This window comes from Callorhinus ursinus, unplaced genomic scaffold (assembly GCF_003265705.2).
Source record: "Callorhinus ursinus isolate GAN/ISIS: 27379988/994484 unplaced genomic scaffold, GSC_fseal_2.0 scaffold10, whole genome shotgun sequence".
NCBI classification, from domain to species: Eukaryota; Metazoa; Chordata; class Mammalia; order Carnivora; family Otariidae; genus Callorhinus; species Callorhinus ursinus.
In genome coordinates, this window is record NW_027397072.1 from 46,271,814 (window position 1) to 46,298,887 (window position 27,074).

Sequence of the window (27,074 nt, forward strand, 5' to 3'; positions counted from 1 at the left end):
AGGTTGTTTAGGCATTATCCTTGAATCACAGCACTCACTTTCCTGGACAGTGCCAGGTGGGCATCATCACCCTTTGCCTCTTTTGGTTTTCCCTACTTATAACAAAATAAGAGATTATGTATAGTTAGCGTAGAGTTGGTAGATAAAGACAGAAATAACACATCTCAAAAATGTATTACAGGGAAACAAAGGGAACAAAGGAAATGTAAGGAATAGAGCTCTGATGTAAGAGTATCATGAATTGATAGAAAATGGGTTCAGGTTAAGTATAAATTTCAAAGATGATAAAGTATTTCTAGAAGTTAAAAAACCTTAGGTGTTGCGAGGGTAAAAATGATGTAGTATGAGGCACTTCTCTGTACCATATCCATTTCTCATGCCAGAAGATATTGCAGAATTATGAGTGGGGAATCCAGAAGCATTGGGTCCCTTTTGAGACTCAAGCCAGTCTGAATTTAATCAGATATCACAGCCAGCCTGTCAGTTTTCACACAGATGAAACTATTAGTCCAATTACTTTGTTGTAAGGTCACAGAACATCAGAGATGACAAACATGTAGGTTCATCAAAAGGGTAATAGGATAGAGAATTTTGAAAATTGTTGCCTCAGTAGGCAATCATAAATAATGCCCTAATTTCTGCATCATACAAAGATATGTACATAATTACAGGCTAACACCCAATGAAACAAATTGAAAGCTGCTTCTTTCAGAAAGCCATGCTAATAAATATATATATACCCCATAAAAATGGAAAAAAAAGGCAATGAACCTTCACTCTTTATCCATTCTACCGCTGAAATATCTGAGACGTTTTTGATGTCACTTGTTATGCCAGACTTAGTAAAGGATACATATTAACAAATGATCCTCAAGTAACTAACCTCAAATCTTGCCTTTTATTTGGCTACTTAGAGAATCTACAGATAATTCATGATCCCACACTACAGAGGGGAAATCTGAGCTAAAGAAGTTGACAAAATAGGGGCGCCTAGGTGGCTCAGTCGGTTAAGGGTCCAACTCTTGGTTTCTGCTCAGGTCATGATCTCAGGGCTCCCTGCTCCTCGAGGAGTTCCCCCCCTTTACCCTCTCTCTCTCACTCTGCCACTCCCCCCCAACCACACTCATACACTCTCTCTCTCTAAAATGAATAAATAAATCTTTAAAAAAAGAAGTAGACAAAATAAAAGTGTTTTACATATTTACTTCATATTTATTCTGTAATGTGTGATAGCTCTTATAAAAAAGAGAGAGACATGCTGAATATTACTTTAGATGTATTCTATTACATGCAAGATGAGTACTTGTTGCAGAAAGTTCACATTAAACTTTATGTACATGGTTGGGTCGTTTAACTTCCAACAAGAAAGAAAGGATCTTTGAATGTTGGAAGAAGATGGAGGAGGTATCTCTGGTGTGCTGTGGTAGTCAGCTAATGCAATTTGATGTTTATATCATTATTCATCACAGAATTCCTATTGGGGTACAAAGATGGGGATTTGGGGAGCATTTAAGTTCTTATTTTGCAGCTTTGATTAGTCCTGAAGAGAGCTATTTTACTGTAGGGTGAGGATGAAGGTCACTCTCCATTCCCTTAGCCAGGCTGGTGAAGTAGATGAGCTTAATCCTATAATCCAAACCTTAAATCTCAATGGGAGAAAATACATTTCTCTCTCCCAAACACACTAGTCCTGCTGATTATTGCCACTTGGAAGACAGTTGCTTAAAATATAGTCCCCTTTTTATGTTTCATAATAACTAAAATGATTGAAGTCAACAAGGCTAATCTGATTTATAAAAATAATTGAGGTCAATATGTTCAGACTAGAGAGTGGAAGACTTACTATTAAATATAAATGAAATTATAATCTTCTCGATCTGAATGATAAGCACAGAGAAAGTCAGCAGCAACAACTCAATCAAAATTCAGTCTAAATAATTATAAGAATTGAAAGATGAAATGCTTGGTTATAATGTCTACCTGACATTTCATGGTAGACTGAGCAGATGAAAAACATCATTACAGCATTAAAATAACCTATCATATCCGAATTACTGATCACTGAACATAATTAAAATCTTCTTAATAATTTAATTGCACACCATCAAAATAAACACGTTCCTTAGCAAAATGTCACCTGAATCTTTTTTATAGTGAGTTTACATTCAAGAAAACCCTGGGTAAATGAAGTTAAAAACAATAGAAATATAATTCATTATTAAAGATATGTACATCATTATAAAATAATCTGCAATGAAGGGCAGTGAAAGCAATTTCTCTTATTATAAGCACACATATCATCAAATCTGTAAGAGCATGAGAATTTGCTCATTTATTTTCCCATTCAACAATAACTTATTGGATACTTTAATATGCTCAGTATGGTACCTAGCACAGTGTGGGCTCATAATAATTTTGGTTTAATAAAGATGAATAAATATAAATGATGTATTATTGTATCAAATACTATATCAAAATACTGTATACAATACTGTATCAAAACCATATACTTACAACTTTTAAAATATTTCTTTTATTAGGATCATCTACATAAATAAAATTTTAAAATATATAAATCAAGTTGGAAGGTCTAAGAGTAAAAATTTATTTGCTAATTTGATTCCAAAGTACTTTACAAAATGAAATTCCAAAACAACCAAATGAGATTATTGTCTCCTACATATTTTTAAGTGTACCAAGTTAGTGTATTAAAAATTAAGAGCAGCACTGTTAAACACTAAGTTGTCAATATCTGAAGGTCTCATGGTCTCATTTGTGGAAATGGCAATCACATTATGGCTCTCTCTTGCAGGGCCTCCCCATTCTTTCTCATGTGCCTCCTGTCTTCATGGGAAGAAGTATGAGCTTCCTTTGGAAGGGAGGTTACAACTAAGAAGTCACAATCTCAATCAAAATGATAAACCAGTTATATCTAATAATGCTAAGAAAATGTTATCCCAGCTGGATACCCTATTGAAAGAGTCTGGTTGTCAGCTAAAGATCTTGATTTGAAATTAATTGAGACTGTGCAATTTTCCAGTTACCTCATGATGACTGAAAGAGATTTGAAGGAAAAAAATGTAGACTAACTTAGTTCTCTGACTTGGACAGAGTCAATATTTTCCTTACCTATAGTTTGCTGCAGATTCTGGTCCAATAATGAAACTACAGTACAAATACTGTGGATGTATGGATTTCCTATTTCCCCACAAAACCAATAGAAGGGGAGAAATGTTCTGTGGGAAACTGATATGAATAAAATCATGTAAAATAAATCATTTCTTTCTGATGTAAGAAAAAATGGGAAAGATAGTATGAAAGGTATGTTGAACATCTAATTTACTGGTAGCTTTCAATTCCAACATTTCAGTTTCACTCATTCAAAGAGAACTGACCATTTGAAAGAAAAAAAAATAATTGTATTTTTTAATGTTTTATGTTTCATTCCTTTTTATTGAGGTATAATTGGCATAAAAATCAACTGTATATATTTCAGATATACTATTTGATACGTTTTTGTGTATGTACACCTGTGAAAACATCACAAATATTAAGATAGTGAACATATCCTTTATGTTCTTTATGTCTGCTCAGTCCACCATGAAATGTCAGGTAGACATTATAACCCAAAACTTTCCTAGGCACCGTACAGCTTCTCTCTGCCCACTCTGTTCCCATCCCTATAGAATTACCAACTGATTTCTGTCCATATAGATTAGTTGCATTACTATAATTTTATGTACATGTAGTCATAGAGAAGGTACTCTTTTTTAGTCTGAGTTCTTCAGTTAGAATAATTTTTTAAAATTAGGGTTCAGAAGTATCCCATTGCATGGATATACCACAATTTGCTCATCCATTTACTTATTGGCACACATTTTAGTTCTTTTGATTTTTGGAATATAACAAACAAAGGTGCTATAGAAATCTGTGTACAAGTCTTTGTATTGACATACACTTTCTCCTCAACAAATTCTTAGGAGTGGGATAGCTGGATTACATTGTGTCTAACTTTGTAATGAAGGGCTAGACTGCTTTCCAAAATAGTTGAATCATTTTACATTTCTATTTGAAATACATGAGAGATCTACAGCCATACCACCCTGGACGTGCCCAATTTCTTCTGAAGTGCATGAGGGGTCTGGTTTCTCCCTTTCTTGGTACTGTCAGGCTTTTAATTTTAGTCATTCTAATAGGCGTGTAGTCGTATATCATTGTAGTTTTAATTTACATTTTCTTAATGACTAATGATGTTGAGGAGCATCTTTTTCTTTTTTCTTTACTTGTAATGATTTTGTCTGGTTTTTTAATAAGGGCAGTTATAGCCTTATAGAATAAATGAAGAAATATCCTTTCAAATTTTTTAATTTTCAGAAAGAGTTTGTTTGAATTAATAGTATCTCTTCCTACAGGTTTTGTAGAACTCACTATAGTACTCATTTGTTCCTGGAGTATACTTTTGGAGAAAGTTTTTAAAGATAAATTAAATTGCTTTAATATGTACAGGGCTATCCAGGTTACCTATTTCTTCTTAAGTGTACGTTGGTAGATAATTTGTGTCTTTCAAGGAATTTTCCCATTGTATCTAGTTTGTCCATTTATTGGCTTATAATAGTTCATAATATAGTCATATTATTCTGTTAATATCTGTAAAATCTGTAGTACCTGTAAAATGCCACCTCTCCCATTCCTGATATTGGGATATTTATTGTCTTCCCTTTTATTTTCTGTGATCAATCTGACTAGAGGTTAACCATTTTTTCTCCAAAGAACCAGTTTTTTAATTCATTGATTTTTCTTTATGCTTTTTCATTTTATTTATTTTTGTCATTTTTTTTCTTTCTTCTCTTTACTCTGGCTTTACTTAATTGACTCTTTTCTAGTTTCTTATGGTACAGAGGAAGTTATTGGTTTGAGTCCTTTCTTATTTTCCAATATGGGCATTTGGTATTACAAATTTCCACTTAGTACTGCTTTAGTAGAATTTTACAATTTTTATATGTTCTATTTTCCTTTTAGCTCACTTTAAAATATATTTTTAATTTCACTTTTTATAGCTTCTTTGATCCATGGGTTATTAAGAAGTTTGTTATTTAGCTTCCAAATGTTTGGCAATTTTTGATAGGTCTTTCTGTTTTTGAGTTTGAATTTAATTCCTCATGAACAGATAATATAATTTCTATGACTCGACTCCTTTTAATTTATTGAAGTTTGTTTTATGATCTTGATAGATGTTCCATGTGCACTTCAAAAGAGCTTGTATTCTGCTAGCTTTGGGTTGAGAAGTCTATAAATGTCAATTAGATAAAGTTGAATGATAGTGTCTTTATATCTTTACTGATTTTCTAACTACTTATTCTCTCAATCATTGAGAGTGGCATTAAAGTCTTCAACTATAATTGTGAATTTGTCTAGTTCCCCTTGCAGTTCTATCAGTTAGTTATTGCTTTGTGTGTTTCAAAGTTGTGTTATTAGGGGAATAAACATTTAAAATTATGTTCACTTGATATATTAAACCATTCAACATTATCAAATGGCCTTCTTTACCCCTATAATATTCTTTGTTTTGAGAATCACCTCATCCAAGATTAATATAGCCACTAAATCTTTCCTCCTTCTCTTCCACTTCCCTCTTCCTTTTCAAACAACATCCATTTGTTATCTCACAGTTGTGCAAGTCAAGAATCATGGTAACTAGGTTCTCTCCTTAGGATCAAAAAGGCTGAAATCAAGATGTTGGTTGAACTGGGATGTCGTCTCAAGGTCCATGAAAAAAATTATCTTTGCCAAGCTCATTCAGGTGGTTAGAAGAATCCAGTTCCTTGTGGTTTTAGAATGAAATTTCCTGTCCTTCCCAGCTTTTGGCTCCTGATTGTTCTCAGTTGCTAGAAACCACACTCCAGGTTTTGTGTTTGGCCCCTTCCATCAAAGAGCCAGCAACGGTGCATATAGTTCTCATGCTTCAAATCTCTATAACCTTGCTTTCTGCAACCAGCCAGAAAAAGCTCTGCTTTTAAAGGCTGATGTGATTAGATTAATATCCCCTCCATTCTTCTTTTGATTACCTTAAAGTCAACTAATGAGGACCTAAATTAAATATTTGATATCCTTTTACCATGAAATACAATGGACCTAGGGCATAATATCTCATCATATTTATAGTCCCAGGGATTAGGGCAGGGAATTGGGGATGGGGATGTAGAAGGTTTAGGAGTCTGCCTATCATACTCTCCTAGACTCCAACCTGGTCTTTTTTTCTAGACATCTCCTGTGTATGCTGCACTAGTGTTCAAAATGGAGATCCTTTCAATGCTTCCTGGCTCTGCTATATCGTCTTTTGCCTAGTCATATAGGTTAAAAGTTTAGTCATTTTTAGCTCTTCTATGACTTTTGCCCATCTAATTAACCATCAAATTTGATCTACACTGCCCCTGAAATGATGGGAACATCCATCAAATCCTCCCTAATGTTACTATCATTAGTTCTGGCCTTCCTTCTCTTCTACTTGGGCCGTTCAATGGCCTCTAAACCAGTACAGAGATGTCAACCTCTCCCATCTAGTCTTGCACTTGGATGCACTTTATAACTTTCAAAATGTCTTCACATATATTAAGACTTGTGACAATTCTGTGGACTAAGCATTATAACTTCAGTGTGCAGATGAGATTACTGTGAGAAAGTTAAACAATTAATTCAGTGTCCCACGGCTAGTAATTTATTTGTCATCAAATCATGCTTCATCCATCTCTTTTTCTCTTGAGAACCACAGCTTTCTTTATTTAATATTTTTCCATTCTTTCAATTTTAACCTATTTGTATCTTTATATTGAATGTGTATTTCTTATGGGCAGCATAGTGTTGGGTCTTACATTTTAATCCAATATGACATTCTCTGATATTTAATTGGAATGTTTAAATCACTTATATGTGATTAAAACCATGATGAGGTTAAAATCTATCTCAATATTTTTTCTATGTATTTAATCTTTGTTATAATTTTGTCTTATTCTGACTTGTTTCAGAATGAGTATTTTTTTGTGATTCCATTTTGTCTCCTTTGCAGTTGATTAGCTATAGTTTATTTTATTCTAGTGGTTATTTTAGAGTTTATAGTACCTTCTATATCTTTACCTTATCATAGACTATTACATGTAGCATTATGCCATTTCATGTATTGTATAGTATGAGAAACTTAAAACAATATTCTTGTTTTCTCCCCTTCTCATTCTCATGCTATTATTGGCATACACTTTGGTCATACATATGTTATAATAGTACAACACCTTTTTAAATTTTTTGTATAAATCAATTATCTAATAAAGATATTACTATAATCATAAAACAATCTTATGTATTTACCCATGTAGTACCATTTCAGGTGCTCTTCATTCTTTTGTTTTGATCATAAGTCCATCTGGCATCATTTTCCTTTGGTCTGAAAGAATTCATTTATCTTTCTTGTAGTTCAGGTCTGCTAGTGATGAGTATTGCAGTTTTGGTATGTTTGAAAAGTTCTATATTTTGTTTTCATATTAAAAACATACTCCTCTCTAGAACAGGTTTCTGGCTGTCCACTCCTTTGCTCCTGTCCAGTTACTGCTGAGGGTATGAGGAGTAAATTTGGCTTGTGGCCATTGTACTGAATAGTGGGTGAATGAGGAGTCGGAGCCTATCAGGGGGCTGCGTTGGTCCCACTAGTATCAAGTACAGTATCGATACTATACCAAAGGCAGTATGTCATTAAATAGCAATAGGAAAATACCATGATGGGAGTAGAGAGAAATCAGAGAAGAAAGGAAAGCTTATTTTCTGACTTTGGAGAAAGAGCCCTCATTTTCGTTTTGCACTGGGTGTGGAAAATTATTTAGTTGGCCCTGTGTTTAGGACTGAGGCAATATGGAGAGGATCTGGGTGAGGGTCCAGAAGGGGCAAAAGTTCCAAATGCCAAGGGCTACAGCAGAAAATGGAAGCATTTGCTGTAAGATCAAGGAGAATGATCTATAACAGTTACATTTTTTAAAAGATTTTTTTCATTTATTTTAGAGAGAGAGAGAAAGGGAGGGGACGTGCGCGCACGTACACACGCGCACACAGACGAGTGCGTGGGGGGAGGGGCAGAGGGAGAGAAACTTCAGGCAGACTCCCCGCTGAACAAAGGAGCTGGACTCCCCCTCTCAGTCTCAGGACCCATGAGATTATCACCTGGGCTGAAACCAAGGGTCACATGCTCAACCCACTGAAGCACCCAGCTGCCCCTAACAGTTACATTTTTTAGTGAAATGCTGTATATTGTGCCACATAAACACTCTCAGAATCTCCTGTAAGTTTTGTATTTCTTAAAATCTGGTTATAGGAATGCAGTATGTTTTATGAAAACAAAAAAATCATAAGTAACCTAAAAGTCAGTAATATAAATCTCAAATAAAGTACATATAATAATAAAGTATTAGAAAACGAGTTTTCCCCTATATCCCCCAAATACTCATTTAATAGCAATTTAAATATTATTTGTAAAGGATATTTAAAATATTTTCCTTTTCCCAAACCACATCATCGTTCAGGAGAGATAGTATAGCGATCTGAACTAGGGATATGACAGCAGGGATTAAGAGAAGAAGGAAGGATAAAAAATACAATCAAGAAAATGTGATGAATTTAGTGTGTATGAGAATCAAAGAAGGTAAATGAGAAAAGGACTCTTCAAAGTTTGAACCTAGATGATTACAAAGGTAATCTATTAATGCTATTAATAGAAATAAGCAGTTGGAAATGTTAGTGTATTTTATTTACAAGAATTGAATAGTTGAAAATACGAACAGGAAAGAAGCTAATGAGAAAAATAATTACAAATTACATAAATTTTATGTACAATAAATAAATAATCCAGGATAAGGATAGGTAAAAGTGTAGCATTACTTAAGTATAGTAATCATGTAAGGTTATGTAAGCTCTCTCCAAGAAGGAGATTTTTGTACTGAGAATTAAATTATGAGAAGGAATGAACCATGTAAAGTGAATAAAGAAGAGCTTTCTGTCAGTGGTATAGCAGGAACAATATGCTAAGGTTGAAAAAGAGCCTATAATGTTCAAAGAATAAAATGCACACTAGTTAGGCTGGAGGATGCGGAGCAGAGAGAAGAGTTGTAAATGGTCAGGGCAGGACCAGATAGGACTTGGAGATCATGTGGGGAGACTGGATGTTATTTTTGTTAAAATGAGTAACCATTTTGTGCTTAAGGGTTGTATCTGGGGAGTGATATAATCTTATTTTGTATTAAGAAAAACCAATTTATTTAATTTTAGAAAATATCTCTCTTCCATGTAAACCATGGGTCATAGGAGAAGCTGAAATCATAGAAACAGAGAGTAGAATGGTGGGTGCCAAAGTATAGGGATGGGGAAAATGGAAAGATGTTGGTCAAGTGTACAAACTTCCAGTTAGAAGATGAATTAATTCTGGGGATATAATGTATAGCATGTTGACTATAGTTAATAATACTGTATTGTATACTTGAAATTTGTTAAGAGAATAGGTCTTGAATATTCTCACCTCACACACAAAAAAATGGGTTTATGTGATGTGATGAATGTGTTAACTAACATTATTATGGTAACCATTTAATAATATATGTGGGTATCAAATCATCATGTAGTTCACCTTAAACTTAGACAATGTTACATGTCAATTTTATTTCAATAAATCTGGAAAACATAAAAATAAAAGCAGAGCTTCATTTAGGGGTTTCAGTCTGTTTTCTGACATGGCTAATTTCCACTTTCAGGAAAGCCCTTGGCTCTGCAATTGATACTTACCATTAGTTTCTCACAATCCTTGATCTTGGCTGGAATATTTGGAAACTGTCGGTTTTCCCCCAACCCACACACAGCCAGCCGTTTGGTAAACCCTAGCCATATAAATGGAACTCTCAGGCAACTTTTCTCATTATGGAAGAATTCCCTCTAGGATAAACAGTCTTATCTATAAACAACTGAGGAAAATTATACCAAATAAATAATCATTATAATCTTTTATTCTTAAATATCAGTGGGCAAGGTTTTCCAGGCATATGTGGATTCATAGCGCAAGAAAAGAAAGATTAGGATTAAATGTACATGAATGCGTTCATAAAACTGGTCTCAATGAAACTAAGGGTAATTAAGATAAAGAAGAAACTTAAAAATATTGGTACTTTATATTTTTTTAATTTTAATTTTTTTAAAGATTTTATTTATTTAACACAGGGAGAGAGAGCATAAGCAGGGGGTAGTGGCAGAGGGAGAAACAGGCTCCCTGCTCAGCAGCGAGCCCCATGAGGGGCACCATCCCAAGGTCCTGGGATCATGATGTGAGCGGAAGGCAGATGCTCAACATAGCCACCCAGGTGCCCAAAAACATTGCTATTTTAAAATATTTGAGGAAAAACATTTCATCCACAAAATTGTGTGGAATGATCTTACTCCATTTAGTAATGCAAATATCATTACTAGACTGCTTTGAATCAGTATTAGATATATGTAATTAGTCTAACAATAAAACACCCAGGTGTTAAGAATCAAGAGACCCTGATTGGTGGATCCTTAATTCTTTCTGAATAATATAAACACCTAGAAGAGTTTACAGATAATCCCCAAACCTGGCCACTGGCCTTCCTTCTCTGCCCCAGAAATTGAGATTTAATTGGTCCAGCAGGATTTCTGAAAATCAGCCATTTTTAGAGTTCTCCAGAGTATTCTATTAGGTACTCAGGTTTGCGAACTATTGCATTAAGACAGACATTTCTCCTCAAACCTAAATTTTGTTATTTTCACACAATATTTTCAACTTTCTGATCTGATACTCGATATTGGGCTGGAGATAATTTTCACAAAAGTTCTTCATGCTCTACTACCACACTATGTTCCTTATATGAATCCTGTATCAGGAAACATAAAATACATTAAAAAGAAAGAAAAGGGTTTTGTATTGCTGATACTCCCTAATTTCTATGGGGATTTACAAATTCTAAAATGTATCATTCATAACTTATTATAATGTATTATATTAAGAATGCTTTAACTTGCAATATTAGTCGTTTGTGATTCTGTTGGACTTCATTTATTTTATAAATGGTTAGCTATTTCTTTCTATGATTCAGACATGACTCCAAACCATACTTGAGGGGAAGAAAATGCAAAGCTGCTGTGTTTTATGGTGGTACAAAAGCCATTCAACAGAATGATTGCCTTTTCCTATTATATATTATTATATCCTACATAATATATGAATTTTCTGCTGTTGAATAGTGAAAACATCTCTCTTCTGTGGTGTTTTCCTACATATTGTATATCCCAATATTAATAAATCTATGTTCTCAACATTCCTATGTGAATTGATTTAGTTTTATGTAGCAGGACAGCCTCCTCAATTCAGATAGTATGTATAATTAAAAATGTAATTGAAATAACAAATCCATGAGTGCCCCTAAGATTTTAAGAACATATTTACAGGGTATGGAGCCACCAAATTAGGATGAGTAATTTTTCTTCTTCTTCTTTTTTTTTCCTGGGGTTGCTGTTTTAAAAGTAAAATTTTATGTCCATGTTTAGTGCTCATAAAAATGCAAAAGCTCATCACTTTCCATTAGCTACTAATGCCTATATCCATAAAGTTGTAAACAATTTTGTAACTGACACACCCATGTGAATGCAAGTGCAACAACCCTCTGGAAAATAGAGTTAAAATTGCTAGGAGTTCACTGAAATCATGGCATACTGCATTTAAACTCTTAAGTAAACAGAGCCATTGAATGAGGATACTTTTTAATAAATTGGCCAGATATGGTGGATGCCATACGCAAATTATCATGGAGTAGACAAAAGTTTAGAAGGATGCACAAATAATTTATGCTTTCAGAAAATTAAATGATCCTCTGAAAATAAAATTTAACAAGTATCTTCTAAAATACAAATCTGTCTTTTGAGGAATATGGCTAATCTGGACAGGCTCCAAATCAATTCATCAGGTCCCTTTTTATATGATATTTATATTGTAGCTAGATTTCTACAATTTATTTCATAAAATGTTAGAAGACAATTTTCCACGAGTAGCTATTTTTGCATAGTCTGCAAACAAGATACTGACAGCCTGTAGTTCTGTACTATGCTTTTAAGGCTGTTTGCATAACAAAGAGCGTGGAAAATGAAGATCTTGTCTCCTAGAAGGCAGATTGGTTTGCTATTCAAGAAAATATAGCTATCTCCCTCTGGGGCAACAACTGGGCATGTTTGCTTGCAGAAGTTACCAAAAATTAAGGTTTTAAGCTCAGGGTTCTTTTGCTTTGAGAAATCTCACTGTGTAAGCAGCATCTACCTAGACTTACCCACCTGCTTCTCTTTCTTTGGAGACAAACATTCTTTCATAGGAGCTCTGCAGCAGACAGCCTTAACATCCAGTTGGCCAGAGGAGTTGGATTGGTTTATTGTTGAACTCCTAGAATCTGAGGAGAGATGGCTACCTGTCAAAAAAATTAGTTTGTATTAGAAAAGTGGAAGATGGATTCTATGTAAGAAACTAAGGGTGATCATGGCCTGTGAAACTTCCCCTCATCATTATTTTAATAAGAGAGTTTGTATTTAAGTCTGATATTGATATTATTATGTATTATGTGGTCATTCTAGGCTAATTTATTATTTTGAATAGTTTCTTAATTATCTTCTGGAATTTTCTAGGTATAGAATTTTGTCATCTACAAAAAGTGATAATATTTGGGAAAAGAAGGAAAAATATATATACCCCTCATCATTTTCTCTTTTAAGGTACTAAATCCAAAACACCATTAAACAATAGTGATCAAAAATAACCATTCTTAACCAATTCACTTAAAAATCACATTATTTCCTAAATGAATCAATCAAGTAAAAGTGACTTCAAACATCAAAGGAATTTTTGGAATGTGATATATGACAATAAAATTCATCTGGAAGAAATATTAAGAGTAACAATAAACAATAAAATATATTGAGTAGAAACCCCTTAGGTATGAAAACACATTATAAAATACTATAATTAAATCAATTTGATGAAGGTATAGGCATAGAGATTAAAAAAAAAAGAAAAAGCATAGCCAGTTCAGATAAATCCAAATATCTATGAATATTCAATATATTATAAATGTAGAATTAAAATTGTTATAAAAATAATAGATTCTATTAATAATGAGAACACAAATATTTTCATTGCCTAATTAAATCCTTCTCCTAAAAAATAATGTTGAGATACATGAAGAATTTTAGTGTAAAAATAAGGAACAATAAAAGCATTAGATTAATAATTTTAATCTCTGGATAGGAATTAAGCATATCAAAATCTTTAAAGAGAGTGTGGTAATTTGTATTGCAGAAATAGAAAGATAAGACAGGAAGTCTCCATTTATGTAATACTTTGAGATCAGTTTGCCAATGCTAACAATATTCCAAAGTTGTGGTTTGATTTAAATATGTATCTTCCATTACCATGTGTTCCATGCCCTGAGATGAAGGATTCCCATTTATAGGATATAATAATAAGGATATGGCTGGTTCAAAACTGAAAACTGGGGAGTGGCCACCTGGTTCCAAGAAAATTCATGAAAAAAAGCTGTTGCGGTAAACATGGCTCAGATTACAGACTGTGCTAAGGGCTTTCACACAGCTTTCTTTCCTGAGAAACACTAGCATCCTTGGACAGTAAGGGGGGACAGGTTTCAGAAACCCTCTGACATCTCCAGATTTGTAGGCAAAGAGTGGAGACAAGCATCAGCCATGGTTCACAGGAACAGCAGACCACATACACTATTCTTACAGTGTCATCAACTATGTTGTCAGAAGAACTTTTAGGTCACAGGAACAGCATAGTGGAGATAGAAGGCAGGAAGACTGAGGATGTGAAGGCTGCCCCTAATGAAGCAAGTAACAGCAGGGGAAGTGGAGATAGTTCAGCCGGCAGCTGGCAGACTGAGTAGCCTAAGGGAAAAGCCATATACAGAAACAGCAGTTTCATCAAATGCAAAAAAGAAAAAAAATACAGAGAATTCCTTGAAGACTGCCAATGGCTCTGGCATCCTTCCCAATTAATCTAATTCATTGCTCAACTAGTGACATAAATTTATATCAAGCAGGCCTCAAACTTAAACTCTAAAGGGACCTTTGAACAGAATGCAAGCAGACTGTTATTGATATCAAGGAGAGGTCACCCATGGGGGCTTTTAGGAGACTAAAAAAATGTTTAGATGACATTCATGAGAAATGAGAAATGAGAAAAATTAATGAGAAAAATTGAAAAATATAAGATCAAATCTTAAAACTATTTTTGTGCCTTAAAAGACAGATTTAAGAGAGATAAAGGAACCAATTTTACAAATATAATAATAAAAAGCAAAATTGTTGAAGTATCGGGGTGCTTGGGTGGCTCAGTTGTTAGGCATCTGCCTTCGGCTCAGGTCATGATCCCAGGGCCCGGGATCGAGCCCTCCATCGGGCTCCCTGCTCCGTAGGAGACCTGCTTCTCCCTCTCACACCCCCCCTGCTTGTGTTCCTTCTCTCACTGTGTCTCTCTATTTCAAATAAATAAAATCTTAAAAAAAAATTGTTGAAGTATCAGCTTTGTAATTTCTAAACCAAAAATTGTTTTTGAAAAACAGAATAGTATTAGTATATATTTAAAATTTTGTGAGATGGACAAAGTAGTGCTTGGAGGATAATACAAAAACTAAAATATATTTTTTTTATTTTCAGGAAAAAAAGAATAAAAATAAAGAAATTAAGCATTTAATATAGGAAGGTCAAGAAGGAGACATATGAGAAATTCATAAAACAAAACACAATTTAGGAATCTGAAAACAAAAGTACAACAAAAAAGAAGAATGAAATATAAATCTGAAACCTGGTTCTTTGAAAAAATTAGTAAAATTAATTTTAAAAAATAACAAAAGTTGTCTAAAAATCTAGTAAGGATATTGAAGAGAAATAGGTAAAATACATGTGAAATATGACCTGTAATATAATATACTTCAACATAGAGAGTGTAATATGTATGTGTTGAGGGGTGTTAATTTATAAGGTGGTTTTCTATTTGTCTTCATTGGGATATATTCATGAGATGGTTAGTCATGATTTGATCAAAAATTTTTAATTCAGAAGTAGCTATCATAAATACTTCAGCTTCCTTTACCTACAGTCATCGTCATAGGTATTTTAAATTAGCTAAATGAATGCTTTTTTTACTGGTGAAGATAGTGGCGAACTATAGATATATGGGGTGGCTAGAAATAATATAGATGCATTCTACTACTGAAAAATATGTAAGAATCTGGTGAACCCAATAGTCTGTATACTTTAAAGTGAATCCAAGTTCTGGGATGAAGGCCAAAAACTATGCTGGAGTATTCTAGATGTCTTGTGTTTACCATAAAATTAGATGAATCCTGCCTTTAGACATTGCCACACTGCCTCTAGGGAAGCAAGCTGTGCTGGCCAGAGAACCAAGACAGTAGCTGAAACTTCATGGAACTTACAAAACAAGTTCATCTTCTGTATCTTAAGAATTTGGTCTTCAACATCCATTCATCATCTTTTTTCTAACTGTTGAAAGCTGTAGAAATGCGAAGAGAAACTGGTACATGAACAAAATTAGTTTGGGTAAATTTGCAAACCACATATATAAAATATTTAAGATAATACAGAAGACACTATCTTACATGTGAAAAGTATAAACAGTTTATCAGATAATTACAGGTAAATTGAGATCTAAGAAATGAGGAAACCTCCATAACTAGACAATTTTCTAGGAAGAAGGCTCAAGATTATTTATAAGTTGCAAAAATATCCAGCACCCAATGAAGTAAAATATCTAATGTCTGGTGTAGTATGAGCCCTGACAGTTGGCTTTTCTTTTTGTAATGCAAGTGCCTAATATAAGTTTAGATTGAAGAGGCAGCGACACTTCAAGGAGTCATTCTCTTCAAAGACTGCTATCTTGAATAAACACAGTACCAGCCACAGGACTAGATGAAGAGCCAGGTGACACTTCTCTCTCTCTCTACGCAACTTTGTTTGAGAAATCTTGTTTGGTTCCAGGGTAACTACCATTTAATTGTTTTTTCTCTTCCTGTACTTTAATTCCCACTCTAATGTTTTAACTTCACCAGTAAAGAGTGAGTCTGGGAAACCCTAGGCCTCCACCCTTGACCCCAATAAATGCAGAAATGCAGACCCACAAACTCTCTCCTCTACCTGTGACGTCTCTTTGTGGCCCCATGTATCACGTATTCTGTGTAAGTTACAGGACTTGTAATAAATATAATAACACTTTTTTTTAAACAAAATTTCCTGATGGTTATTGCTGAGGGCGTTTTGCAGTCACAATAGGAACCACAAGGACTACTCCAACAACAACATTGGTTATCAATAGGCTGAGACTGGCACATAGCTCTTAGCCAGTAAAAAATTATCAGGCCTGTGATGAAGCAGGAAAATCTGACCTATAATGAAGAGAACAATAAACTAATTGAAAACCAAACAGAACTGAACAGATATTAGAATGAACAGACACAGACACCAAAATCATGGGACAGAATTAATATTTAAAACTATAATCTAAGAACATGTTCCTCTAACAAATGAAGATCTGAATATACATACTGAAAGGGTTCAGCAGGTATCTGAGAAAATGAACCTGGAATGGCTAGCTTTGAGACATATCCTAAGAAACTCTTAGATATTAAGATCTAGAAAAAATGTTTTCTTAAGGCCTTTCATTAAAAATATCAAATAATTTACAACGAGTTAAAAATAGACTGGAGTCAGACTTCTCCAAAGCAGCTCACAAAATAGTAGAGCAGTGGATCAACAGTTATAAAAACAAAACAAAATAAGACAAAAAAGTAGGAAGAAATTATGAACCAGAGATTTTGTATCCAGTTCTTAAGATAATAGAAAAACAATCTACTGGAGAATGGGTTTATCCAAATAAAGAGATGACTGAGAAAAAAAAAATTAGTATGACAGTTTTCCATGTTGAACCACTTTAGAAAATAGTTTAGAATTTTCTTTAAAAATTAAACATGTATTTACCATATGATCTAGCCACTCCACAGCCAAGAAAAATAAAAGCATATATCTATGAAATATTTTAAGTAGATGTTTATAGCAGCTTTATTGATGCTATAGCATTCTACCCCAAATCTGAAAACATTTCAAGTGCCCAGTCACAAGTTTAGGGACAAACAAGACATGGTATATCAAATACAGATCTTCCTCAACTTATGAAGGGATTATTTCCCAATGAATCCATCGTAAGGTGAAAATATCCTAAACCTACCAAATATCATAGCATAGCCTCACCTACCTTACATGTTCCCAGAACATTTATATTAGCCTGCAGTTGGGCAAAATCATCTAACATAAAGCCTATTTTATAATAAAATGTAGATTTTCTATTAAGTCATTTATTAATTTAGTTTTATGGTAAAGAAGAAAAATGAAGGGGAATTACATGTGTTTCTTTTTAGGAAGTCATTACATTAAAAGATACTCATGGCCATATAGAAATACCTACCTTTTGAAGGACTTCTTTGGAAAAATAACCTATGTGACTTTGTCCAGAGAGTTCTGTAGGACATTTCATGATATCCTAGGAAGATCCCTGTGTTGATTTGTTATTCAGGAATCCAGATCTTTAGCTGCTTCTACGTCTCAGCCCTATAACTTAAGTTGCAAATGTCCTAGACTATTCAAAGATGCTTACGAGGAATGGAATTCCTTTCTTACTCTCAGCTTCCAGCCATCAAGTCAACCCTCAAATTATAGATCCAGTTCATCAGCACATCTGTGTTCTCTCTACTTTGGTCTTCCTATGAAATTCTTTCAAAGTAGTTATTGGACATTATAACATATTCTGTAAAAAAGTTTTAAGACCTTATTCCTTAACAATTTCTAAGTCAGCATATTTGAGCAAGGGTACTCAGCATGAAATCACTACAGTTCAGTCTAACTTCCTGCTGCCTTGAATCACCCTTTAGATTCATAATTATTGCTTCTAGTTTTGTTGAGTGTTTTCCTATGGTTCTGTCATGGAGAGTTCATTATTTTCCTTCAGAAATATGTCTTCAAAGGGAAAAGAATTGGTACAAATTTGTATTCTGCATGAGTCTCCCCCACAGTGCTCAGGGACATATGAAACCATGCACTTGAACCATCCATGGATCTATCCTGATAAACCACAAAAATACTAAAATTATAAATCAGCAGGAGATCTGGGTTATAAAATTATTTACAAAATAATTTGTATTTAGTACAGTCCTACCCCTGGAGAGTCCTTTGAAATAATTCAATCAAACAATTATTTATTGAAAATCCACTCTTTATATGCACGTGGTTATGTGCCTTAGAAGAAAAAGAGTCAGAAACAGTCCTTCTGTTTAAGCTGCTGCTGTTTATCATTGGTGTTGAAAAAATAAGCACATTTTTATAAAACAATATATAGTAAGGTATTTTTTGTATAAGAAGAACAATAAAAATGCTTTGTTGGGGTATGGGGTTTGGTGACTCAAAAAAGGGACTATTCACAGCATGGGAAAAAAAAACCAAAATAGGACATATACACTGAAGAGGTGACACTAGAAATTAAGGGCAACTTGAATTCCAGCCTCTCTGTATATTTATACTGAGAGAGTAAAGTGACATTGTCCTAAACTCAGCATCCCCAAATTGGATAACAAATTCCACCATTGGTGTAATGAGCTTGAGCAAGTAATATAATCTTTCTAAGCCTCCCATCATATGCTATATATGACAAAAATAATAGCATGTCAACACAGTGATGTTATGAAGCTTAAATGAGAAAACATTTATAAAGCACATATCACAATCCTTAGTCACTGGTATATAATACATGTTCGATCAAGATTTGGTTCTTATTAATATTGTTCCAGTATTAATTGTAATTATTACATTTACTAGTGGGGAAAGCACAGTAGTAGTGAAACAAATAGGAGCAAAAACCTGGAAATGACAGCATGAGCATTTTTGAGAAGTAGTAGAAGTTAATTTTGATTTGAGCATATGGTTCATTTAGGGAATAGTGACAGGGTGCTAGCGCTGAAAGAGTAGATTGGGGATTTATGAAGGGGCTTAAGTGCCAGGTTAATAAATTTATAATTAATTTGGCATGCAAAAATGAGTCACAGAAGTTAATTGAGCATGGAAGTGATAAAATTGGATCTGTTCTTTAAGAATATTAGTCATGGACTTCAGTGGAAAGAGAAGAGAGGCAGGAAGGCTAGTTCGAAGGCTATTAAAGTATCATTGCAGAGGGGATAATACCCTTTACAAGAATGGGAGCTATAGTAATGGAAAGAAGTATTCCAGGAGAATTACTGAAGAAGAAGCTGCACACATTGGCTCTGGGTGGAATGTAGAAATTAAATAAGTTGGGGTTGACTAAGACTGTAATCCGCAACTGGAAGTTATATGGGAATTATAAATAAAAACTGGAAGCAAAGATTGGTGGAAATCAAGTCTGTGGAAATTGGAATGTTTTGATTGGTATGTAATAAGTTTGACTAGCCATTGGGATGTATAGTTTAAGGAAAGGAAGACAGTTAAAATCCAGGCTAGAGCTCAAGAGAGAGCTTAGGGCTATAAACAGATATTTTGGAGCTATTTATATTGTCAGTGTAAGACATTTGAGAAATGAAACCTCTTAAAGAGAAAGGTTCAAGGAAAAAAATAAGAGATTTGAGTGGAGATTCCTAACTCTTTTCCTTTAGCTCTTCTAAACAGTGCTAATCCAACTGGGCCAAGTAGGGAAAACAACCTAGGTAATAGGCTTCTACAAGTAATTGCTCCAAACCTTAGCATATACATGTCATGTATCATGTCAGTAAGTCATCAATATCTGCTCATTCTCAGTTAGGTGTGTTTATAAGAAACTATGTAAAGTATGAAGAGGCAGCTATTTTGAGTGGCTACATGATCTATTATCTACACAGTGACATAGTAGTAAGCTGGTACTTTACCAAGGAATCCTTCAGTAGATGGCTTCAGGATTATTCCTCTTCCTCTCATGATTTCATTCTCTACTATTAAAACGCCTTTTAAGGGGCACCTGGGTGGCTCAGTCGGTTAAGCGTCCAACTCTTGATTTCAGCTCAGGTCATGATCTCAGGGTCCTGGGATTGAGCCCTATGACAGACTCCCCACTCAGTGGAGAGAATCTGGTGGAGGATTCTCCCTCTTCCTCATGCACTCACACCGTACCCCCCACCCCATCTCTCTCAAATAAATAAATAAATCTTTAAAAAATCTTTTTAAATTTTCCCCTAGATTATCCATCAAGGTGGAGCTAGCTTGTCTAAGACTTTTGAATTTATTATTCACTTTATTTTTTCCATTGCACTCTGATATTTATAATACCATCAAGATGAAGGGCATTTTTCCTCCCCAGTTGTACCCTATGCTCCTTTGGAACAAACTGCTCTTAACTCATTCCAGTTTTATGATCACATTCTCACAAGCATTCAAAAGTTCAATCAAACATTGTCCTCTGGGTTCACCCAATTCAACATTTTAGTTGAATTTATGTTATGTTCATGATATCATGTATAACTCCTTATCAATATTTTCCAATTAATATGGATAACAGAAATATGAAGAATTCCTATTTTTCATTGGCATGCGAAGAAGGGATAAAACTTTCAAAAGAGTAAGAAAAGGAAGTTTTCATAACATGAGAAATTCCATAGGAGTAAAAGTTCTAGTTAAATGTAGCATTGTCAAAACAAATACCAGTATAGATAATGTATAAGGGACACTGTGGTAATTTAAAGGTTTTTTTAAGAGTTGAGGGATTCATTGCTAAACAATATTACTGGAGAAAATCATATCATACAATGGAGAGAAGTGGATTCAGCAAATATATTTATAATATTTATATTTATATTATATTCATATTAATTATAATAATATAATACAAATTTATAACAATATATTAATATTAATATTAATAATATGTGTTTCTCATTTCCTTAACTTGCATTCTTTGCTACCTAAATAAACAAGTCAACATTTATAATCTTGACATCTTATTGTAAGTTTCTGGATCCTATTTCCAAACAACAGTTCCAATCCTACATCTCTCAACCTAGTGTGGCAATAAAAATGTTGATTTTTTTTAAAAACATCTCATAACTATTATTTACTGTCATTCTTATTGCTGCAACTGTATTCTTATTCTTCATCCCCCTGGCCCTGAAAAAAACAATGCCATAGATTCCTTGATAGCCTTTTTTACTCTATTCCATCTATAAACAGTTAAGATTATTTATCCTAAAACTTTCAACAGTAACCTTCTGTCCACAGGGCACTCTCTAGATTTAGGTAAACATAAATTGAAGTGCCCAGCATCTGTTAACACTCCCAGGTATTATGTCATGGTCATTCTAGACGGTCCATGACTTATTAAATTCTAACCACAGAAAATTCTTACTTCACGGCGATCCTTCATTTTTCTTGATTCTTCTAAATCGTTCTGCAGCTAACACACATATTCACAATTTATAGCATTCTATCTTATATTTTACTGAACACTTTCATATGTATATCATATGCTGATAAGTTTTGCTGTTTTCTCTTTAGCTCTCCTGCCTGAGTTTGGAGCCAGTCTATTCCCTATGATAGAATGAACTAACATAGTAACATATTTACTCATAGTTGAGTACATCCATAGATACTCTCATTCCCATTTTGTAGCTGAGAAGAAAGGGGTTCAGACAGGTTAATTGACATGTCCCACTAATGTAGCAAGTATGTGGCAGAGGAAGTCCCCACATTCAGAACCTAGGCCATTTCCCCCACTTCAAACACCATTTTCTTTCATTTCCAATTACTTTCTCCACATAAATATAAAAACTGAGCACTACAGCACAAAGTGATGTATATAGATTAGCATTTTTATTTTCTATTTCTTCAAGGTGCTGAAGTGCTGGCATTAAATAACAACTTTGGGTTTGACTTTTCTTTGGATAATACACCAGTTAAGAGATGCAGGCTTCAATCATATAGGATAATAGATGATCTGCTGAAGAGAGAAATTGATTTTGAAGTTGTAATTTACTTGAAGTGTTTTGATGATCTCATAAAATACAGGCACAAAATTGAAGTTATTTAGGATTTCATGGCTCTCTTAAAGCTTGAATTACTACTTCAGTGCCAAAGTCCCCAGAAAAGAGCCACAAGTTCCTGTATTGCAGACTATGTATTTATTGCACTGTAAATATACTTCCTGGTACAGAAGCTTTTTCTTTACTGTCTCCATCTCTTATTTACTACACCTCTCTCTCAATCTCTTTCTCACTCTCTCTTTCTGTCTCTGCCTCGCAAGTGGCCCAATCCCATTTTGTTTGGGTGTCTGGCCCATGGTCTACATTTCTGTTCAAAATGGTTTTATTTAAGGTAGTGGAAATAACCCCAAGAGATGTACCATCTCTTTAGCTATCAGTTATTCCTCTTGAACACAATTCTGGTGGTGTATTATTATATGGATTTTATCATTTTATCTTTACCACTTATCATTTGATATCCTTAAGCAAGGACAATATTATCCAGAAAGAGGGCAGAAGAAAACAGTCTTCCCTGGGTGGTCTCTTTTATGGGAGGATGGTAAAAAGGGTAGCCTGAGTAACTTGACAGGTTGCTCTAGTCCAGTGGTCCTCAATACTGAAGGCATAATAGAATCATAGGGGAGCTTTTCATTTTTTGTTATTATATTTTAAGATTTTATTTTTAAGTAATCTCTACACCCAACGTGCGGCTCAAACTCACAACCCAAGATCAAGTCACATGCTCCCCTGACTGACCCCCCGATGTGGGGAGCTTTATAAACCACCCAACTAGTTAGATCAGAATTTTTGGAGAAGATAGATTTTTAAACTCCCCAAGCTGATTTCAATGTGCAGCAAAGTATTATAACCACAGCTGTAGTGGAAGTCCCTTTATCAGAAACATAAGAACGTGGGAAAGCAGTACCCTTTGATTGTGTGTGTGTGTGTGTGTGTGTGTGTGTGTGTGTGTGTGTGTGTGTGTATGGATAGGTGGTTATGTAGGTAGACAGAGAAATCAAATAAGAATATATATTATATTTCTCAATTGGTTCAAAATCTAGAAAAGTAAAAGTGATGTAATTAATTATCATTAACCCAAGTCTTATTTCGGGCTGATATGCTGTGATAAATACATTCACTTAGCATTTTTCAAAATGTGATATATGAATTCATTTATGATAAACTTACATGTTACCTATAAAAATACAAACTTTTACTGATTTCTTTGCTGAAAATGAGGCTTACAAATAATCGTTGCAATTTCCTCCTTTATACAGACCACGTAATTTAAGGATGGCATTTAATCCTACCAGTGAAGGTTCCAAACTATTCATTTCTGAATTTTTTTAGATTCTTAGAAATATGGATTATATAGATGATATAGGTGATGTGTGGATTTTTGAAAACTGAATTTTGAAAAATTTCCTGCATTATTTTATATGATAAACCTAAAACCATCTTTAGAAGTGAACAATTATTAATCAAGTTTATTTAAGCATATATAATAACTAAAAGTAATTGTGATTGCACTTTGTTTTGTTGTTGTGGTGATAGTGATGGTTTTTGAAACATTATTAAGCCATGCTTAAAATTGGAATTTTTAAGGCATAAAGTTGCTGATTTAAAATATTCATGATGATAATAAAATATTCATATAGTCTTGGTATAGATATTAACACTAATTTAATGAATCAATTAAGCAGTATTTTGGTATTGCTTAACTATCAACTGCAAAAACACGTCATACAAAAATAATTAATTTGATTTTGGGTGTTGGCAAAGAGAACAGGTCTATTAAATTTTCTATCATCTATGAAGAACCTCTCATAAATTCATATATTAAATATTTCCACTTGCAATAGTATTTTGAAGCCAAAAGAAAGGAAAGAAAGAAAGAAAGAAAGAAAGAAAGAAAGAAAGAAAGAAAGAAAGAAAGAAAGAAAGAAAGAAAGAGAGGGAAAGAAAAAAAGGCAGGCCAGCCACCATACAAAATCTATTTTTTTTAAAGAATAATATATTCAAGTATCATAAGAAAAAGATATGTAATGTGACTGGGAATAATGATGGAGAAACAGCATAGCTGTCTTTTAAAGTTGTTGTATTTAAAAATATTGGAGCTGCAAAAGTAACTGTAAAGACACTTTTAAAAGCATGTTTTGTTTTGTTTTGTTTAATGGTAAAAACATAATCAGTAGCAAAGCATGAACGATGTTTTATTAGCTTCCTCTGTTAAACAACATGTTTCATTATAGAATTGTGGGTATGACTGGAATCTTGATTTGTCAATGATTACACCTAGAATGAAAAGCTAATATTCTTCACTGAAGACTATTTACATTCTGAATGCTATGAACTCAGCTAATTATTTGGTGTTTATCAGATAATAGCTGCATAAGGAATTCCAATTTTTGAACACAAAAGTCTGTTAACTTTTTCCCACACCTTTAACTGAAAAAGATAATTTTCGAACAAATTGACAACTTACTGATGTGAAGACAAAAAAAGTGCTGCCTAGAAAATGGTTTGGAAAAGCACAGAGGAAAATTGGTCCATTATGAACATTTTGTTCCTCAAATCCAAGTTGGACATTAGTTCAGTTTTGCTGCTTTGGGTGCAGAATAGGCTCAGATATACACACATGGAAGCCCACCCCACCATATATACCGCATGAAGAAATGTTTTTTTTCATATTAAGGGCCAGACACCAGATTTTTATTCTCTATCTCTGTCCTCCTCAATTTCTCTCACTCTTAGAGATTATAAATAACTCTTGTTCTCCAATAATGCTTGTTTGGCCTTTCACACATGCAAGTACCCTGCCCAAATGAGAATATAAGGTCTTCCAAGTCAGTCTTCATTTCAGAGCCAACACATGCATGCTTTGTTTAGCTTTGCATGTTTAGGGGCACAGTTATATTGGAAAATTTAACTTGATGATTTCAAAAAAGTGGAGAGACATGCCTACATTTTTGTCACTGGTTGTATATTATCATCAAAAGATCTCACTAACAATATTTGGTTGTTTTGAAGACATTTTTTAATGGTTTGCCTTTATTTTCCCTAATGATTTAGTGTTGGTGTACTGATGAGAAACCTTGCCAGTACTTGTAAGCACTACCAGATAACTAGAACTAATCAGAAGAAAACTAGAATCTGGAGGTTGTTCAGAGGACTCTTTGAGGTGAGCTGGTTGAATAAAATTTCTATTATTTTATTGATAAATTATGTGCAATAATGTATCCTATCAGAACACAGTTAAGCAGCTTTTAGCCTTTTATGATTGTTTATCTATGAGTTGGAAATCTCGAGGAGAAGTGGCATCATAACTATATAGAATAGAATTGAAGTTTTGTGTTAGAATTTCTTATTTTTCACTAAGTGACTTCAAGCAGATTATCAATTTTATTGACCAATCACAGTCAGCCTCATCTTTTCCTTTAAAATTATTTTTGGTATATATATTTTTTGTAAGTTGGATCAGGTCTTTCTGTAATTAATATTTTATTTTAATTGTAATTACAAAATTTGCTTTTCTTTTAATTATGTGATTTGATATTTTATTGCATTAATTTGTTATGGTGCTTCTATTTTGGCAAGTGATTCCAATTCTCTTTAAAGAAAATGAAATAAAATGAAATTCTTAAACAAATTATTTAAATTTAAGACATAAATTGATTTAAATAATAATAATACTTGTATTATTAGCGAGGACAGTATACAAATGACTGAAGCTGTTAAATATTTTCCATATCATTGGCAGCTATTCCTCATCCCCACTTGTTTTATATCACCTTATTTTCTTAAAATATTATCCTCTTAATGAATATAAAACACTATGGTGAGTAGAAAAAAGTAGGCATGTAGGAGTAGAACAGATAGAATGAGCAATTTACCTATTTATCTGCTTGTTAGAAGTGGTTTCTCTGATTCAGAGAAGGAACAGGGGAAGTAAAAATATTCTCATTTTCACTGAAGTCTGACAGGTGTTTTATTTACTCTTTCTCCCCACTATCAACTTCTATCTCCTTAACAGTGTATTTTTGTGGGGCGCCTGGGTGGCTCAGTCATTAAGCGTCTGCCTTTGGCTCAGGTCATGATCCCAGGGTCCTGGGATCCAGCCCCAAGTAGGGCTCCCTGCTCTGCAGGAGATCTGATTCTCCCTCTCCCACTGCCCCTGCTTGTGTTCCCTCTCTCATTGTGTCTCTCCCTGTCAAATAAATAAAATCTTAAAAAAAAAAAAGTAGTGTATTTTGTGTGGTTTAAACTTCTGAATAAGTACTGGCTAGCAATTTTTTGAACATATATTTAAAATCATAAAAAATTTAAACAACATAATGAGCATTCATCATCCAGTTTTCGAATTATACCTTATTTGCTTTGAATTATCTATTAGTTATGACACAGACTTGTAGCCCCACTAGTTACATGCTTTGAAAATATTTTCATTCCTTCTTCCCTCTCTAAAGGAAACTGATTTCTTGACATTTTTGTGCATTTTCAACATCTATATATTCAAATGAATATCTTTATCATTAAAATAGTATTATTAATGATTTCCTTTTTAAATGATTTTCAAATTTATATAATTTTATCATACTATTCCTAATGGCTTTATCATATTTTTAAACTTTTTATTGTTATGTTAATCACCATACATTACATCATTTGTTTTGGTGTAGTGTTCCATGATTCATTGTTTGTTCATAACACCCAGTGCTCCATGCAGAATGTGCCCTCTTTAATACCCATCACCAGGCTAATCCATCCCCCTATCCTCCTCCCCTCCAGAACCCTCAGTTTGTTTTTCAGAGTCCATCATCTCTCCTGGTTCGTCTCCCCCTCTGACTTACTCCCCTTCATTCTTCCTCTCCTGCTATCTTCTTCTTTTTCTTTTTTCTTAAAATATGTTGCGTTATTTGTTTCAGAAGTACAGATCTGTGATTCAACAGTCTTACACAA